Genomic DNA, 19248 nt, shown 5'->3' on the forward strand with positions numbered 1-19248 from the left:
CCGCCGGTACGTCCACCACGGCTGTTACCGACCGGTTGGCCCGATAACGTGACGTCTTCGGTTTGGCAGGGCATTCACGTACGTAGTGGCCTTTTTTGCCACAATATAGGCACAATCCTTGTTTACGGCGTGACTCTTTCTCCGTGGCTGTGAGGCTCGCTCGTATTGCGCCGATGTCCATGGGTTCTCCCTTGGATGCGGTGGCAGTTTCAGGACTTCCCACTGTCACATAGGATGGAAAGGATTTTCCTTTTCTCCCATGATCCCCCTTTCTTTCACTTATCCTATGTTCCAGCCGTAATACCAGGTTGATAAGGCCCTCACATGTCTTGGGTTGTGGGTCAATATGAGCCAGGGCGTCCTTGAGCTCCTCGCACAGCCCGTGATGGAAGAGCGCCGTCTGTTTACCAACAGGCCACTTGGTTTCCGCAACCAGCCTTCAGAACGCGTTGAGATACTGCACCAGGTCGTTGGATCCCTGTCTCAACTCAAGCATTTCACGGTCCGCCGTGTACGAGTCAGCCCTTCTGTCGAAGACCTTCAGGAATTCCTCGCGAAAAGCACCCCAATCACATAAGATGGGGTCGTCCCTGCTCACCAGAGGTACAGCCCATTGTGCCGCGTTTCCAGCCAAATATAAGGAAAGCCACACGAGCCTGACTCGTGGGGAACGCCCTTGGTTTGCACAATAAATGTAGCGCCACTTGTGTGAGGAATACCTGCACTGTGTTAGGATCCCCACTGTACCTCTCTGGTGTTGCCAAGGGGACGGCTACCGGCATTTCCACTACTACCGCAGGGGTCTGGTTCGTGAGGGAGGTGCTGGGCGTGAGCGGGTCCAATTGGATAGCATCCAGTCTGGCTTTTACATCGGCTGTTTCTTGCCTGGAGGCAGCCAATTCAATTTGCACAGTCGCTAAAGCAGCCAGCACATCATCAAGTGTTGCCATGTCTGTTATCGACCGGGAGACAGTTAGTGTTTATTAAGGTCGGATATTTTGTAACGCCCTGAACGTCTCAGGATCGTTTAACAGACACGATAATGAGAACGCAACCACTTGTGAAGGTTTAGTTATTTTAATGAAGGCAAAAATAATACAAGGAATAAACAAAGGTTATAGTCACTGGAATCCTCCAGGCTAAGTACGTTACCAGCCCACAGCACGGATGGTCCTAACCGTCCTCTGCATATACGCCGATCCCGGCGTATGCCAACAGAGGGCAGAAATGAAATGGCCGACAATGCCAATCGGTAGGCTGTGAGGGGCACGAAGAGTGTTGGGGAGAATCGAGGAGTCAGGGAAACACCCAGCCGGGGTCTCTACCTGAAGGGAGCAGCCGCTCAACCTCTTCCTCAGACTGCACCGGGACGCGGAGTCACCTCCTGGTGATGCGTCACCGATACCCCAATCACAAGCAAAGAAGACTGAACCGAGAGCAGCCGCTCGATCGATCCCGTGGACTTCCGAGTCTGTAACGCGGCAAACACCTCCTGGTGTGCGTTACAGCTGGCAGTCCCTGTATCTCTGGTCAGGCTGGGAGTTACGACTCCAACCAGCAAAAGCGCCACTGCGCTTTGACTCAGCCGAGTCAAAAAGCGAAGCTCAATGGTTATCCGGTAGAGCTTCCGGATCCTTCACAGGTGACGATGGGGCAAGACACGGCCCAGGGAGTAACGACTCGACCTACCTCCGTTCTTGCCTTACTGGAGCACCACTCCGGAACACTGCTCTTCACTAAGCAGGTACGTCGGTGTAAACACAATATCCGACAGCGTTGTACCTCCCGGTTCCTCCCTTTATAGGGCGTGTTTTCCTTGAGTTATGTAACAGCTCTCCTGTTTACATAAGGGCGTGTTTTCCTTGAGTTATGTAACAGCTCTCCTGTTTACATAAGGGCGTGTTTTCCTTGAGTTATGTAACAGCTCTCCTGTTTACATAAGGGCGTGTTTTCCTTGAGTTATGTAACAGCTTCCCTGTTTACATAAGGGCGTGTTTTCCTTGAGTTATGTAACAGCTCTCCTGTTTACATAAGGGCGTGTTTTCCTTTAGTTATGTAACAGCTCTCCTGTTTACATAACCTCTCAACCGCTAAGCATCCTGGGAGATGTAGTCCGTTTTCGCTGGTTACCGTTTTCCTCCCCTGCATGACAGGAATTCTTGACAATTATAAAATGCTGTGATGATGGGACTATGCCTGACCTATTTTCTGGGAAATGCATCTGTTAATGCCAATAGGCATTTAAGTGCAGATTATTATAACTCTATGTTGAAGTCTAGATATAGGCATGTTGTTACTTGAAATCTCACAGATTACCACAGTAGGCAAAGGTTTAGCTGTTGGTCACTCAGTGTGACAAACAGTGGATATAGAAGGTATACTCTGTGAGAATCTTTTTTAGGCAGCTTTAGGAGAGAGAGAATATTTTGTTTTATCATCTGCAATTTTGTATACCTTTCTAATTTTATGACTGCATGACTGATGATTGCCTTGTGGAAAAAGTAAACACTCAAACCTGTAGGCAAAAATTGGTTATGGTGACAAGCTTCATGCCTTTTCGGTGGACTGAAAATGTTGTGTCTGATGCCATAGGTTTAATCTGTTTATTATGAAACGTTATGAAAAAGGCAGTAGGTCTTGCTTATTAATTATGAAAAGCATATGTCAAATACAGAAAACCTACAACAGTTGGTTGTTATCATATTGTATTACAGGCTGTAGACAGGTATTTGGTTACATGTAAATCTCACAGATTACCATAGTAGGGAAAGGTTTCGGTGCTGGCCACCAACTCTGACAGACCCTAGTGGTCTTCTCTTAGCGGATTTGTTTTAGACCTTATTGAGAGGGGTTGTAAATTGTTCTGCAAGCAGTATTTTTTGACATATTTGTAATTTTATAACTGTATGAATAATGGTTGACAATTCATGTGCACTTGAATAGGCCAGTATTGAGTAAAGTCTACAGTCAATTTTGAAGAGTAAAGGCTTCATCGGATCAGAGGAGAAAGTCATTTCACATTTCATAGGTTTGATCTGTTTATTATGAAATGTTATGACAAAGACAGTATGCCTAATCTACTTATTGTAAAAAGTATGTGTAACTTTTAAGGGTGGATTGTTATTACACTGTGATTAAGCCTGCAGGCAGTTATTTTGTTACAAGGAATTTCACAGATTACCGTAGTAGGCAAGAGTTTTGGTGATCCACCCAAACAAACTGTGGGGAAAGAAGATATGCACTACAATAATTTTTCCCTCATGAGAGATAGTATTTTGCTTTGCCAACATTTTTTAAAAATTATATTTGGACTTTTACAACTGTATACCGGATGATTGCATTGTGGAAAACAAAGGCTAACTACAATTGGCGTGAGTTGGTTATGGAGCTAAGCAAACTATAAAGGCAATGGGCTAGATATCTCAAGCAATGCTTTTGCGATTCTAAAATAGCACATTTTACTGATTTTGGAATCGCAAAATGCAATGTATGTAGGAATCGCAAAATATTTTGTGATTCCTTAACATTCCTTAATAGTGAATCACAAATTGCGATTTCTATTAGGGAATGCATTCCCATTAATTCCTAAGGGCCTATAGGCCCAATGGTATGAATGAGAATTCCTTCGCAATTTGGGATGACCAAATTTGTAATCACAATTTGCGAATGCAAATCCAAGGGTGCTAGGGGGTCTAAGGCTCCCCTGATGCACCGCCAAAAAAGGTAAGTGTGCATATATGGCACATACACATGCCCTAAGGGCATATGTGTGCGCCACATGGCACTTTGAAGACTGCACTTTTGTGCATTTTTCAAAAGATTCTCAAATTACCATCAACTTGTAGTTGATGGTAATTTGCGATTTCTTAATGCAAAATTGCATTTAGCGAATGCTTCATGCATTGCATTTAGGGAATCACAAATTGCGATTCCCTAAATGCATTCGCAATTTAGGTAATTGATAAAAATTGCTATTACCTGTATTGTGAATGCAAAAAGTTACATACATGGCAAAAGGCCTTTCGGCGTTCGCAAACGGGCCGATTCTGAGAATCGGCGTATTTACGAACGCAAAAAGCCTGGATACATCTGGCCCTATATGCCTGATTTGTATTATTGAAAGTTACACTAAAGGCATTAGGACTGACATATTTATTGTGAAAAACATTTGGTAAAATCAATAAGCATTTATGGCTAGTTTCTCATTACTCTGAATTAGTCTACAGAGAGATTTTTTGTTCTGTGAAACCTCATGTAGTACCTTAGTAGTGTGCAGGGAAGCGGTATTCCCGATGCCATAGGTCTGGCCTGTTTATTAAGAAAAAATATTACGGAAGCAGTAGGTCTTGCTTATCTAATGTGAAAAGTATTTGAAAAGGTCAATCGGTCTTTAACAGTGAAGAATTCTCATGTTTATCTTACTGGCCGTAGGATGGTATTTGGTTACAAATAATCTCTTAGGATGCCATAGTAGGTAAAGGTGTTAGAATTGGTCACCCTCTCTGTCAAATTCTGGGAGTAGAATTTCACTCTGATGATTCTTCTTGGAGCCTATAAAGTGTGGTTATATGTTGTTTACCCACCTATAAATGTGTACATATTTATAAGTTTACAAATTTATGGTGATGGTTTCCTGCATATGCACACTTTAAATAGGCTTAAGTTGTATAAAGTCTCAAATCATTGGTAAATTCTAGAGGCCATATCATTTCACTTGGAAAGTCATGTTATATTCTCTTGGTGTGATCTATGTATAATGAAAAGTTATGACAGTCATTACTTACCTATTGTGAAAAGCATGAGTTAAAGGCTATAGGCTTCACCTCAAACCAGAAGGTAGGTATTTTGTTACATGGAATCTCACATATTACTGTATTACGAAAGGGATTTGGTGACCCACCTGAACAAACCATTGGGATAGACTCTTTGCACTATGGTAGTTCTTATAAGGATCTAATATTAATACTTTTACATCGTTCTTTCCAACTGTATTTTGTACATAGTTGTACTTTTATTACAGTATCTGATCATTACTATACAAAAGAGGGGGGACCAAGGAGCTTTTATAAGGTCCAGTGTCCACGCTCCTTATATCTACATTAATATCAACAAGAAGAACACTGTTCCTAAAGCAAGGTGCAAAAAGTCACCTATGCATTATGGTGCAAAAAGTCACCCTGTGTTAAAAAAGGAAATAAAGAAACAAGACAGAATTCCTAGGTGAATGGACCCACAAATGAAAGGGAAGACCATTTTGTGTCCTCTGTTGCCCTCACACACCCGAAGGATGTCATGCTTCATCATCGGGCAGTTGCTCCTCGTAGGGCCGGCGCTGCAATTCCCTACGGGTCCCCCGAAGGGTCTCTTTATCGGAGATCTTTTATAGGACTGCCGGATGGTGCATGTGGGTGTATGGGGTGGGGGGTCCAATGAGGGTGATAAAAAAGTGTGTGCAAGTGTGATGAGAAATTCATAAAGGGTAAACATGCAGCGAACGTCTGAATCGTGTACCCTAAGCAGACTCAACTGCTAAATAAAATCTAGCCCCAATAGCATATTATGCCCGGGTATAGAAAGACATAGGTCAACATGTTTCGCGCCTGCGTCGCCTTAAGGGTCGTTGGCGCTTCTTCAGGATCAGAACTATAAAATGTAAGGTGCACGTGAAAGACAAAGTTAAAATACCCTCAGGATCGATCAGGGCGGCAGTAACCTGTATTACCCAAAATCTGGCTACAGCTGCATGATGTAACCGCTCCTGATCAGTACCTAGGAAAGAAAAACAAATTTGTGAATCCCCTATGTGCAGGTACTAGCAATTCAACCCCCCCCCCCCTGTACTCACTGGGTTTACGAATAATAATGGAGGAACTGCACTTATTTCAGTAGTTCTTGCGACGCAGTAACTGTTTTTCTGAGCACGAGTTGAGGCTACAAATCTAAGCAGGTACTTTTATTAGAAGGCACTGTTTGCATTATCGTGTTGAGCTTGAATAGGTGGGGCGCTCCGCTCCGCTCCTACCCTGAAAGTCTCGGGGGGATTCGTCAAGCGGGGGCTGAGAAATAAGGGGGGTCCCAAAACGCGTTTTTCCCATGCAATTTTCCATAGGGACCTTTAGTCCAAGGTACAGCCCAAACGGCTGAACAGAATTACTTGAAATTTGACAAAGAGGTAGTCCTCAGGTCAGGCATGTGCCTTTTGCATATATGGTGTAAATACGTTCAGTAGTTCCTGAGAAAATCAGAAGTAAAATCACATATATATCTGGGCGGAGCCTAACCACACATCTCATCGTGAGATCTGATTCAGGGGCGTAACACAGGCCCCCGCAGCCACCGCAGTGCGGGGGGGCCCCGATCTGCAGGGGCCCCCCTCAGCACTGACTAGTACTCTGTGGCTGCTCGGAGTTCAGCGCATACTTGTGATGGCGTGTAGAAGAAGTGAACGTGTTTTTCACACTCTGTCGTTTATAAAACGGGACGTCTAGAATTCCTTCAGTGAGAGGACACCTGCAGCACTTTGGCCCCTCTGCAAACCAATTCCATAAAGTTCTTGAATGCACATCTCGTATCTAACTAAGACCCTTAGTGAAGTTACGCACGTGTATTCTGTGGCTGTCTCCTCTCTGGAAACAACGGGTGCCCCCCGGACCAGCAGGCTTAAAGGCCTGCTGCAAAAATGCCTGTCTGCCCTCTGTAATAATAGCCTCCCCACCGCCGTTTAACTCCTCTTCGTTACTGTTCTGCACAAAAGCTGGCATGTGCTCGAAAGTTTTTTGGCACTGTGTGCCACCGGAAAGACCAAACTCTCTCTTCTCACCACTTTCTGCATGTCTATGCAGTCCTTGCATGTTTGCAATACCTGTGATACCCAGAGATGTCTGGTGACTGAATTTAAACACCACGCCATATTTATCATCTTTATTTTACTCCAGTAACATTTTAGTTAAATCGCTGATCCTTTTAAATTAAAACTGGTCATTATTTTAAATTTATTGGTGTTGTTGGAAGGACAATTTATTTTACAAGGATGCTAGAGTATTTAAATGTTTTGGAAGGTAAACCCGAGAGAAAATATGCAGCAGGTGGAAAGTACACACTGCAAAGGCTTTGTCACGAGTTTCCCCAAACAAACGTGGCACCCTCATGGTTAACATTTTCACTGCGTCAGTCTCACTTTCGACCAAATAATTACTGCACAAAGCATAACAGGACGTGTATTATTGGTAAAACGCACGTTCAACGCGAAGGGTATCTTGGCGCTGAATAACAAATGTTTAATGTTACCCAGCAGTAGCTTTACTACAGTGATCTAATGAGCAACTAGAGTGCTAACATTCAGAATTTATGGCAAATGTGTGACACATCTGAATGCCTTCTTGATGGAACCAAACTAAAAAACTGAAAGTATTTTCTACTGAGGAGACTGCAGTAAATGAGGAAATTAGTAAACTTCATAACAAATAAATCTCCCAAGATGGTCACCAGAGACAAAAGAGCCCAAATGCAGCACAAATATCACCCAGATGTAGCCCACATGTAGCCCAATGACAGAAGTGTGCAAAACAATTTTTTGTGTATTTGCAGTTTTATATAGTGCAGACTTGTCAGGTATTGGAGTGCTTTACATGAGCATTGGTTACATCACACAAGATCAAATTCATTTTGTTTCTAGACATGTGGAGATTAAGTGATTTGACCAGAATCACAGAATGTTGAGCTGAAGCAGAAACTCCAACCTGGTTCCCCAGTTGCAAAGTCTGCAGCTCTGGAAGTAACACCACATCCTCTCCCCTAGGTGCAACATTTAATCAAGTGGCAACTGGATAAAAAAAACATAAAGATTACAAATAATTTAAAAGTTCTTTGTCGCTATTTGAAAACTCAGAAAATATGTCCTCATTTTAGTTTTTTAGAGCACTAACCATAATTTTTATGCAAATAAGACCCTCTCATATATGTAATTTCTAAAGGAAATACTCTAGGTATTACAGTTTTGATTACATCAAGATGACGTCAGGCGTTCCACACTTTTGTAATAAATATAGAATGTTAGCAATCTAGTTGTTCATTGGGATACTGTTGAGAGGCAGAGGCCAGGGGCACGGACTCTGAAAATTGAAGGCAGGTAGGAGAGTGCAGAGGCAACAATTTGACCACACTGGGCAGGCAGGAAGGGCAGTGGCAGCACAACAGACTATGGAGGGCAGTGGAAAGGGGGGCAGCGGCAACAAACCAACAATACAGGACTGGCAAGAGAGGCTGTGGCAATATAATAGACCATTGTGGGCAGAAGGAAGAGGCAGTGGTAGTACAACCATACATGCCAACAGACCCGTTTCAGCCAGGAAACGTCCAATGTTTTTAAGCTCAAATGGGCTTTACTTGATCTGTCTCCTGTCTACAATCTCCTCTTTTTTAATGTAACTCAAAGGGGAAAATCAATACCCCAGTTTTTTTTCAAAATCTCCCTCTTACCAAGTTCAAAATGTTTGCACGTATGGTACATTGGATCATGGTAGGCAGGAAGAATTGGGGTAGGGACATGGACTCGGATAACAGAGGACAGAAGGGACATGGAGAGGTGCACCAAACTGACCCTACAGGGCAGGCATCAGGGAGTGCAGCACAACAATCCATGGAAAGCAATAGGGAGGGGACAGGACCATGCACATGGACAACAGAGAACAGAGGGGAAAGAGGCAATGGTAGCTAGCTGACCATAATGAACAGACAGGAGAGAAAGCTGCAGCATAACAGATCATAAAGGGCAGGAGGGACGGATCAGGGGCATTATAATGGAACAGGCAAGCCAGGAGGGAGGGAATAGGGGTCTGCACATGGAAACAGAGGGCTGGGGGCAAGGGGGCAGGGCAGGAGCAGCAAGATGACCATGGAGGTCAGGCAGGATGGGCACTAGAAACAAGACACACCATGGAGAGCAACAATGAGACTATGATGTCATACACACAGACCATGGAGGGAAGGTGGGAGGGGGTCAGGGGCAGCTAGCTGACCACACAGGGAAGGTGGGAGGGGCCATGGCAGCACAGAAGACCATGCATGGCAAGCAGGAGGGTTAGTGGCAACACAATGGCTATGATGGGCAAGAAGGAGGGTGCAGGGGCATGCACAAAGGACCATGGAGGATAGAAGGGAGGGTCAGGACCTGGGCACAGACAAGAGAGTTCAGGGGAAAGGGCCTCACAACAGACCGCACGGGGCAGGCAGGAGGAGCAGTTGCAGCACAACAGACCAGGGAGGGCAGAAGGGTGTGACAGTAAAATGGACCATGGTGGACAGGAGGAAGGGGATAGGGGCATGGCATGTGGACAGGCAGGGTGGAGGTGGTAGGGACAGGTTACAGTCATCTGACAATGCTAGGCAGGTGGGAGGGAAGTGGCAGCTCAACAGAACACTCAGAGTAGATAGGAGTGGCAGGTCGATGGAACATGGTGGGCAAAAAGGATGGAGCAGGGGCATGCACAAAGACATCGGAGGGCAGGGGGAAGGAGAATAGGGGCAGCAAGCTAAGCACAGAGGCTAAGCAGGAGGTCAATGATGGGCCATAGAGTTGGGCAATGGAGGGCAGGAGGAGTGGACTGGTACATCATGCTAAATGGAGGGCAGTGGCAGCACATCAGACCATGCATGGCAGGAGGGAGGAGGCTAGTCCATGGATTCAGACAACAGAGGATAGGGAGGAGGTGGATGGGGCAGCAAGCTAACTGTTCAGAGAAGGTGGGTATTAGGAACTTTATTGTTTTTAAAATGTGTGTCTGTGCGAACTACTTAAAATATGAACAAGTATGCAGCATAATCTCACTTTTATTCAGGAAGAAGAGGACGTTTGTGACTGTGACTCCGGGCTCACTCGGCAGAAACACCCCCTGACCCTCCACCCCCTATCGCAAAATGTAATGTCCGTGAAAAGGGTAGGTGGACGCAGTGTTATATAGAACATAGTCCTGAGAGCACAATTGAAAATGAAAACTAGATATAGTATATGGTATAAACTATGGACCAAAAAGTGTGATATAAGATGAACCGGGGCGTGAAATATAATATGCAGTACATTGTGCGCAATGACAGATTCATTGGAGAGCGCGAGATAGCACAGGCACTAGCTCGTGCTATACGATATGCGCCTTGGAGTGTAATATGCACAGTGCAGTGTTGTGTAACCTAACTAGTCTCTGAAGTTGTAATATAAAATATGTGCTGGGGAGTGTAACGTTGCATATGCACTGTGACAAAGATATGGATCCCAGATTATAATATGTATGGCATAGCGCTGTGCGTTATAACATAGGCATCGAGGAAGGCACGTTAGATAGGGCAATATAACCCGTGCGAAGGTAAGTGTGGCACGAAATATTCACGGGGTGTTGTTACAGTGCACATGGGCTAGAGAGTGTCATAGCATACGCACTAGCTGGTGGAATACAACACAGAGGTGTGAGGCACTCGGCGGGCACTGGTGGGTGTAACACAGCATTGGGCTCAGCCAGGAGCACGCTGTGACTCTCAAGTGAGGTTCGTCTCCTTTCCAGAGAGTAAAATAAAAGGTATTACACATCCGGCGGTGGATGTGTGTTTTATTAACCGTGAGGGGGGTTTCTTGCATCGTTTGGTCGAATTTTTGTTGAATCCCCTTTGAATGGCTAGGTGTGCGTGTATATTAAATGTGCCCGTCAATAGCTACCCATGTTTGTATATATAAACGACAAGGGTGTCTACTTGGAGAGTACCCACCAGCGGGGGTGCCGGGATTAGGCACGGTAGGGCGTCAGACACGTCAGAGCTTCACTAGCGGTGTAAATACATTCCATGTGGATTCATTCTATGCATAGTTGCCTTTTAATGATTATCACGCAAATCGTCATGGTGATAGGTTCATACGGTTTGTCCAGCATGTCCTAAGTGTTTCTATAAATATATTTTTTTTTTAAATAATAAAAAACAAAGGCCGTCCCCCGGGGATGGGGTCCCCGGGGCCATAAGTGGCCTGAGGAGGGGGGCAACGCAGCCCCCTCCTAAAGAATAAAAAATTAAAAAGGCCATGACCCGGGGGTTGGGGTCTCCGGGGCCGATTAAGGCCTTGGGAGGGCCACATTTTTTTTTTTTTTTTTTTAAATTAGGGTGCAGGCCCTGGGGGATGGGGTCCCCAGGGCCAGTAAATTAGAAAAAGAAGGGGGGCCACACAGCCCTCCTTCTTAAAAAAATAAAATAAATAAAAGACCGGCATCGCGCCGGAGGCCACACCCTCTCCTAGCAGCACTCTGCAAACGCACCCCCTGGCCAGCTGTAAGTTGGGGAATTAATTCCCCTTCAATACTGAGGGTCCCTGAGGGCCAACTAGCCCAACAGGTATCTCCAGTATGCGCCAGGGAGCTGCGTTACAGACAGGTGTTCTGAGGCCACGCCCCTTTTTACACCTCTATGCAACGCAGCTCTCTGGCGCTTACTGGAGGTACCCAGTGGGCTAGTTTGACCCTATGCACCCTTAGGATTCAAGGGGACTTAATCTCTCAACTTAGAACGGCCACAGGGCGCGTTTACACAGTGGTGAAGGGAGGGGACGGGGCCTGAGGTGACATGTGCAAACACGCCCTGGGGCACGTTTTAAGTGGGGGAAATAACTCCCTTTCAATCCTGAGGGACCCTGGGGGCCAACTAGCCCACCATGGGCTTCCAGTAAGCGCCACTGCTCTGCGTTGCAGAGAGGTGGTGCAGGTCATGCCCCTTTTTACACCTCTCTGCAATGGCGCTTACTGGACGTACCTAGTGGACTATTTTGCCCCTAGAGATCCTCAGGATTCAAGGGGACTTAATCTCCCAACTTAAAAATTGGCCACAGGACGTGTTTACACAGTGGGGAAGGGAGGGGACGGGGCCTGAGATGATGTGTGCAAACACACCCTGTGGCGTGTTTTAAGAGGTAGTTTTAATCACCTGCCCTATTATATACTAGGGGCTTACAGAGGAGGTCATGCTGATCACAGGGGGACCCCAACGCATAGTGTTCCCTAGTGTATGTAGGTGTTTTCACTGTATTCTGAGGGTCTTTTAACATAGCACTGGCTCTAGGACTGGTTAGTCATACTCAGTTAACACCAGTGTCCGTCTGAAAAAGTTGAGGGTGCAGGATGATTTTGCAACAAGGCTTCTTTCTGTTCCTCTGTTTGTTCTTTCTGCATGTTATCCTGCTTCTTGCACTTTTATTCGTCTTTGAGGACTTCTGTTGCTTCTTTCTGCATTTCTTTTTTTTCTTTCTGTGCGTTTTTTCTTCTTTCTTCACATGTCCTATCTCTGTAGCCATAGTTAGAAATTAACATTTAAAAAACCTTTGAAATTCACTGAAAAAACCATAGGTTTCAGGCACGTTAAAGTTAGGAATTAGCATTTAAAAAACCTTAGAAATTCACATAGGTTTCAGGGGCGTTATAGTTAGCTGGACTTTTCACTCGTACAAAACCATTGAAATTCCCCCGTTATAGTTAGTTCAGCTAACTATAACTCGAGCGCCCGCAATGCACTGCTGATGACGTCACATATTACATCACTCATGACATGGTCAGTGACATCACTCATGACATCACTGATGACATCTCAAATGACATCACTGATGATATCATCCAGTGAATGTGTGTTTTTCTGAAAATTACATATGTTTTATATATGTATATCTCAAGGTCGATGGAAGAATAAATGGGTATATAAGTGTCTAAATGGATGATTTGTTTTTGAAAAAAAGATTGTATAACTGACTGATTAAGTGTATCTTAGTGAATACATGGCTTAGTGAGTAATGTTTAAATATGTAAATACCTGTATCAGTCTCTCACTTAGTGTATAAGGGGCTGCATGGGTTGGTGAGTAGCTACATGAGTGTCTATATAGGTTATTAGTTGGTTTTTTGAGTATCAGTATGAGTGTCTGAATGGTTCGGTGGGGGGGTATTACGTAGTGCATAAGTGCATGAATGAGTGACTCACTGTTTGTATGTGTTGAAGACAGCATGTGTGCAGGACTGTATGGGTGGATGAGTGTGTGCATGGGTGTGTTAGTGAGTGAATGACTGTCTCAATAGTGTCTTTATGAGTAACTACATATGTTTTAAACTAGTATATGTGACTATTGGTGTATATAAGTGAGTATATGTGAGAGTGAGAGATTGAAAGAGTTCCTGTATGAATAAGTATGTGTTTCTATAAGTGGTTGTTTAAAAGACTAAGTATGTGTAAGTTTCTGTAGAAGTAAGTGTGGTGGTGTGTGTATAACTGTATATGCAAGTAAATGGATGTTTGATTCTTTATTAGCATGAGTGACTATGTGTGTGAGTAACTCTATGGATGAGTGGTGTTGTGTAACAGGATGTATAGGTGTATGAGTACATATGATGAGTGAGTACATGTATGAGTGACTGTATAGGACTGTAGGTGAATGAGTGGATGTGTATGTGGATCTTAGAATTACTGAATAGGTTGTTGTAACTGATATTGGTATGTCCATTGTTTTGAAAATTTTAGTTTCTATTTTTAAATGTGTGTATCAAAGGTGATATTAGGGGGAGAGGAGGTCTGCCACTCTATCACAAAGATGATGTCATCAGTGATGTCATTTGAGATGTCATCAGTGATGTCATGAGTGATGTCACTGACCATGTCATGAGTGATGTAATATGTGACGTCATCAGCAGTGCATTGCGGGCGCGCGAGTTATAGTTAGCTGAACTAACTATAACGGCGGAATTTCAATGGTTTTGTACGAGTGAAAAGTTCAGCTAACTATAACGCCCCTGAAACCTATGGTTTTTTCAGTGAATATATTTATATATATACATATATTTTTGCTCCAAAGGTTGTCCACCAGGTGAGTAGCACTCAATCAGCAGCTTTATTTATGATAGGCAGGGACAAGGATCCGATTGTAGAAGCCGCTCCATAATGGAATAGCTTGACGCGTTTCAAAGCTCCATATGCTTCTCTTCAGAGGCTTGAACGGAGACGGTGTTTGCAAAGGCTGAACCCACTTTGCCATTTTCATATTGCACACCCACCAATGGGAAGCTCGAATGAGACTGTGCATTGTGGGAAATGTGGTCCGGATAGCACACAAATCTTATCCTGTATGGACCCTGCAAGTGGACTCGTCCTCAATCCTGTTTGCCGCTGCTGGCCCACATTGCCGACATGATCGTTTTTTCCATGTATGGGGAGAAGGATCTAAGCCATTAATCTAGCCACTAAATTGTATGTGTTATCTTTGTATTGCTGCAGGTTAGTGAAGCTGTAGGGGAATAGTCAGAAACTGAAATAGCACTTGATTGGCCTGAGGAGGGTTCTGGAGTGTTGAATGACGAGACTGGTAAAAAATACTCCTATGCTCGTTGCTGTTCAGGCACACTATTGTGGGACATTTCAGTTTTCCTTTAATTTTCTTTAATCATTCTTTATTCCTATAGCATGCTTATGAGACTGATTTATATTAGTCTGGCTTTGAGTTACCTTCAAGTTACGGATTAGGACTTTTAAAGTATGGTCCTAATGGTCTCACTGCACAATAAAAATTAAATTGTTGCTAGCCCCTTTACCTCTCAGGCTACTCCAAAGGTCTATTAACCAAAGTAAATTTGAAGAAGCGACCCAGAGCATTCTCACAGCAATACCCTGACCAGGAGGTGGATTGATGGTTGATTGGAGCAGGAAATCTTGTTGAACAGACCAGGCAAAGTGTCCATTCCTCTGAACCTTCGCATCCAGGCAGTAATGCTTTGCAAAGTTGTGCAAGGAAACCTACATCGCCTCCTTACATATTTCTGCAATTGGGACACCTCACACAAGTACAGAAGTGGTTTACGTAGACCTCATGGAATACCTCTGATTCTTTCAGGAGGCTCTTTGTTGGCTAAGGCATGTCAGATTTTGATGCAGAGGATAATCCATAATGATAGAGTCCTCTTCTGTATCACCTTACCTGTTCTGGCACCACAGTGGGTGACAAAGGGCTGATCATTTGACTGGAAAACAATGATGTGGTCCAGGTATTATTTAACTACCTGCCTAGGATCAAATCAATGCAACCGCTCCTTCTCTTCTGTGGGGAGAGGAGGGGGCTAAAAGGTCAGAAGATTGATGGATTGAGCAAGTTGGAAATAAGTGACCACCTTAGAAGGGAAAGCAACCCTTGTTTGCATAACCAACTTGTCTGGAAAGAAAGTAGTGATCGAAGGGCAACAGATAATGGCTTGCAACTCACTGACCCTTCTAGCAAACATGATTGCAGCCAAAAACACAGTTTTGAGGGTCAGCATATGACGGGTATAATAGAGTCCCACTCAAAAGTTAAGGAGTTAAGCACCGGATGTAAGTGTCTTTGAGGAGCCACAAAGGTAGTGGGTGGAAGAAGGTTGGTCAAGTTTTTAGGCAAATGCATGGCAAGAGAGAATTTGAATAGGCACAGCTGATCCAGCAGACAGGAAAGCAGTCACGGCAGCTGAGTAACCCTTTACAGTGCCAATGGCACATCCTAAGTGAGCATGGGAAAATGCAAATTGCAGCACTTGAGATAGTTTGGCCTGCAAGGGATCCACACCATTATCTGCACACTGTGCAGCAAAGTTGCCCCACGTGCCAGAATAAGCAGATCTAGTGGATGGGCAACATGCAGATAACAGGACATCTACTACCCCTGAAGGCAGGGGAAAGGAGCTTAGTTGTCCCCGCTCACTCTCCAAGCATGTAGGTTGAGGTCTCGGCGATTGAGGTGTAGAACGAGCCCTCTGAACTGGGAGAGGTCTGACCTGAATGGAAGGCAAAACGGAGGACAAAATGGAGAAGCAAAGATGTTCATATACCACAACCTCCTTGTAAAATCTGGGGTGTTGAAAATTCAAATTTTCCTGACAACTCAAAGAATTAAGGGTATGAGGGGAAACAGGTAATACAGCTAAAAATTCCACCTCAACTGAAACACGTTTCCAAAACTCTACTCAGCAGATAATAGAGGGTGCAGAAATGCTGACACAGAGCAGTTTGCAAGGAGGTGAATAAGTACACCTGAAAAATGTCCTACCAGGTGAAGATGTCCTGGACTACCTCTGGTAGGAGATGCCACTTGTGATTGGCAAGATACCGCTGGCTCAGGATGTTTGCTCTGACATTTAGAGGCTCCCTAAGAGATTGGCAGACAGCCAGACCCCTTGGCAGTGTGCCCAAGACAATAGCCTGAACGCTTCAAACCAAAGTAGGTGAGACCCTACCCCTCATTGCTTGTTCACATACCACATCGCAGTCATGTTGCCATAGCTTGACAGACTGACCTACGATGGGGGGGGGGGCAGCCAAATTGCCTGCAGTTTGAGCAGTTTGATTTGAAATACTTGCACTTCTGGGGACCCAAAGTCCTTGATCTCCAGATCCTCCAGATGGACTACCTACCCCATTGTGAAGGAATCTGATCTGTCACTACTGTAGTCACAGCCAGAGGGGGAGTAAAGGCCATCCCTCAAGTCAGATTTGCCTCAATCCTCCACCAAACCACTTTCAACACAGTGTCAGAGGAGATCACAATAGAATCTGACAGGTCTCCCCCATACTGGAACAACTGCTTGCAGCGGCACCACCACACATCTTTTGTTGAAAGATGCCAGGAAAATACCAGGGGTGCTAGGTGTTTTCCAGTGTGTGAGTGGTGAAGAACTGTGAGGAGTGTGAACTGAAATTGACTGTAGGTGCGCTGCCGCATCTCTAGACAGAATGGTACTATTTACAGACATATTCCAGATAAAGTAAAGTGTTCATACTTTCACTTTGCGAATCCCATATGATTAGTATTGTAGGAGTTGTAGCATCCATGATATCCCAAGGGCCCATGCCTGAATCTAGGAGGCTACTAAGAAGTTTGCTCTATGTGTTCGACACAAAATGCTATTTTGAAAACTTTTCATATGATAAGATACACATGATGTAACACACCTCACCTCACTTCCCAGTTGGGAATGCATGAGTTTGGTGTGTTATGCTCACAATCTGCTTGTCTTACCAGAGTGTGCATGTGGACACATTCTATGAATCTGCAGGGAGAGTCTAAATTATCAATGTTTTGTTATCCTTTTATGTTTGTATCTTTTACAGGTGACCCCACAAGGTGACTCACATACCTATGTAAGTGAAATAGGTTGCAGGTACACATTACCAAGAGAGCATCCTTATTCTCTTAGTGAGAACTAGGTTTTTCAATTTAGGTCCTGATGAAAGGCCCTGAGATCCTTTCAGACTATTCAGGGTGTGACACATGTCGGCCACATCTCTGTAATGTAAGTAATTCCAAACACAGATTCACCCAATTTTCTCCTTGTGGTATAGGGATCCTGCTCTCAAACTCACTCTTGGGGAATACCAGACCATTATCACTGATAATTACCACCATTTGATTTTGACTTTGACATAGGTCCCTCTACTCAGAGTAAAATAACAGCTTTGACACCTGAAGTAAATTTTAGCTCACACTTCTACCTGTCCTTAACCAATTACAGACCAGGGATCACCTAGCACCCCTGGCATTTTCCTGGCACCTTTCAACAAAAGATCTCTGGCAAAGAGCCCTTTCACGGGGCCCATTAGGTATTGCAGCACCGGCCTGATAAGGAGATTGCCATGTGATGAAGCAGGCCACACAATGGTAGGTGAGGTCAGTTGCTCCTAAGAAACAATTGATTCTCCTACCCTAAATTGGTAGGGTCCGATTCACAGATCTAACTTAAGACAAAATCCTAAACTTACTACCATTTTCGTATTCACAGAAGGCACTTACTAATTTTGGTATTCACAGAAGACACTTACTCATTTCGGTATTCACAGAAGTTAGTAGTCCTAACTTTAGGACTCCTAAATGCCTTCTGCGAATACCGAAAGTCTTAAAATTAGGATTTTTCTCAGTTTAGAAGTCCTAAAGTTAGGACTCCTAACTTTACTACTACTAAACTGAGAAAAATCCTAATTTTAAGGCTTTTGGTATTCACAGAAGGCATTTAGGAGTCCTAAAGTTAGGACTACTAACTTTACTACTACTAAATTGAGAAAAATCCTAATTTTAAGACTTTCGGTATTCACAGAAGGCATTTAGGAGTCCTAAAGTTAGGAGTCCTAACTATACTACTACTGAACTGAGAAAAATCCTAACTTTAAGACTTTCGGTATTCACAGAAGGCATTTAGGAGTCCTAAAGTTAGGACTCCTAACTTCTGTGAATACCGAAATGAGTAAGTGCCTTCTGTGAATACCAAAATGGGAATAAGTTTAGGATTTTGTCTTAAGTTAGTTCTGTGAATCGGGCCCCTAGTGAGGAGTTGCCATCTCCTGAATAATCTGAACTTGAGTAATTGGAGAGAACACCTTTGAGATTTGGGCTCAGTGATTAAAAAGCCCAGGTCGAATAGCAGAGATGCTATTGACTGCAAGTGGCAGAAAACCATGTCTGGCAAGCTGGCTTTCACGAGCCAGCCATCCAAGTACAGCAAAACAGGAATACCCGACCATCTGAGATGGAATGCAAACTTCGCCATCACCTCCGTGAAGACTTGAGGTGCTGATGTCAAACCAAAAAGGAGTACCACAAATTGGTAGTGAGTGAACCCAACGCAAATCACAAATACTTCTGATTCAATAGAGGTGCGGGATGTGGAAGTATGCATCATGCAGTTCAAGTGCTTTTTGAAGAAGAAGTTCAGGTTCCTGAGATCTAGAATTGGATGCAGACCACCGTCCTTCTTGGGCACTAGGAAGTAACAAGCTCAAGAACTCTGGCCTTTCCCTTTTCCTTCGCTGACGTTAACTCCTTTGAGGAGGAGAACTAGCACCTCCTGCTGAAGAGTATCTAAATGTTTGGGAGGAGGAGACGAGGAAAGAGGCGGAATGGGTGGTGGAACTTGAAGGAAGGGAAGAGTGTAGCCCCTTTCTACAATTGCAAGGACCCATTGGTCCAAAGTTACTGCTTTCCAGGCTGGAAGAAAGAGGTACATCCACCCCCCACAGGCTCTGCATGGGGTTGGGGTAGAAAACGAGACCTGCTTTCCTGGTGGTGCAGAGGACAAGGAAGAGGCAGAAGGTTCAAGGCAGATCCATAGCCTTTTACTCATTGTCGACCTCTGTATTGTCTGATGAGTGGGTTAGGCCGCTGCTGCAGAGCCAGTTGGGACTGTAAGAAAAGGCAAATCCTCTCTCAAAGCCTCAAAAGTGACAAAAA

Source organism: Triturus cristatus, chromosome 2_2 (genome assembly GCF_964204655.1).
Source record: "Triturus cristatus chromosome 2_2, aTriCri1.1, whole genome shotgun sequence".
NCBI lineage: Eukaryota > Metazoa > Chordata > Amphibia > Caudata > Salamandridae > Triturus > Triturus cristatus.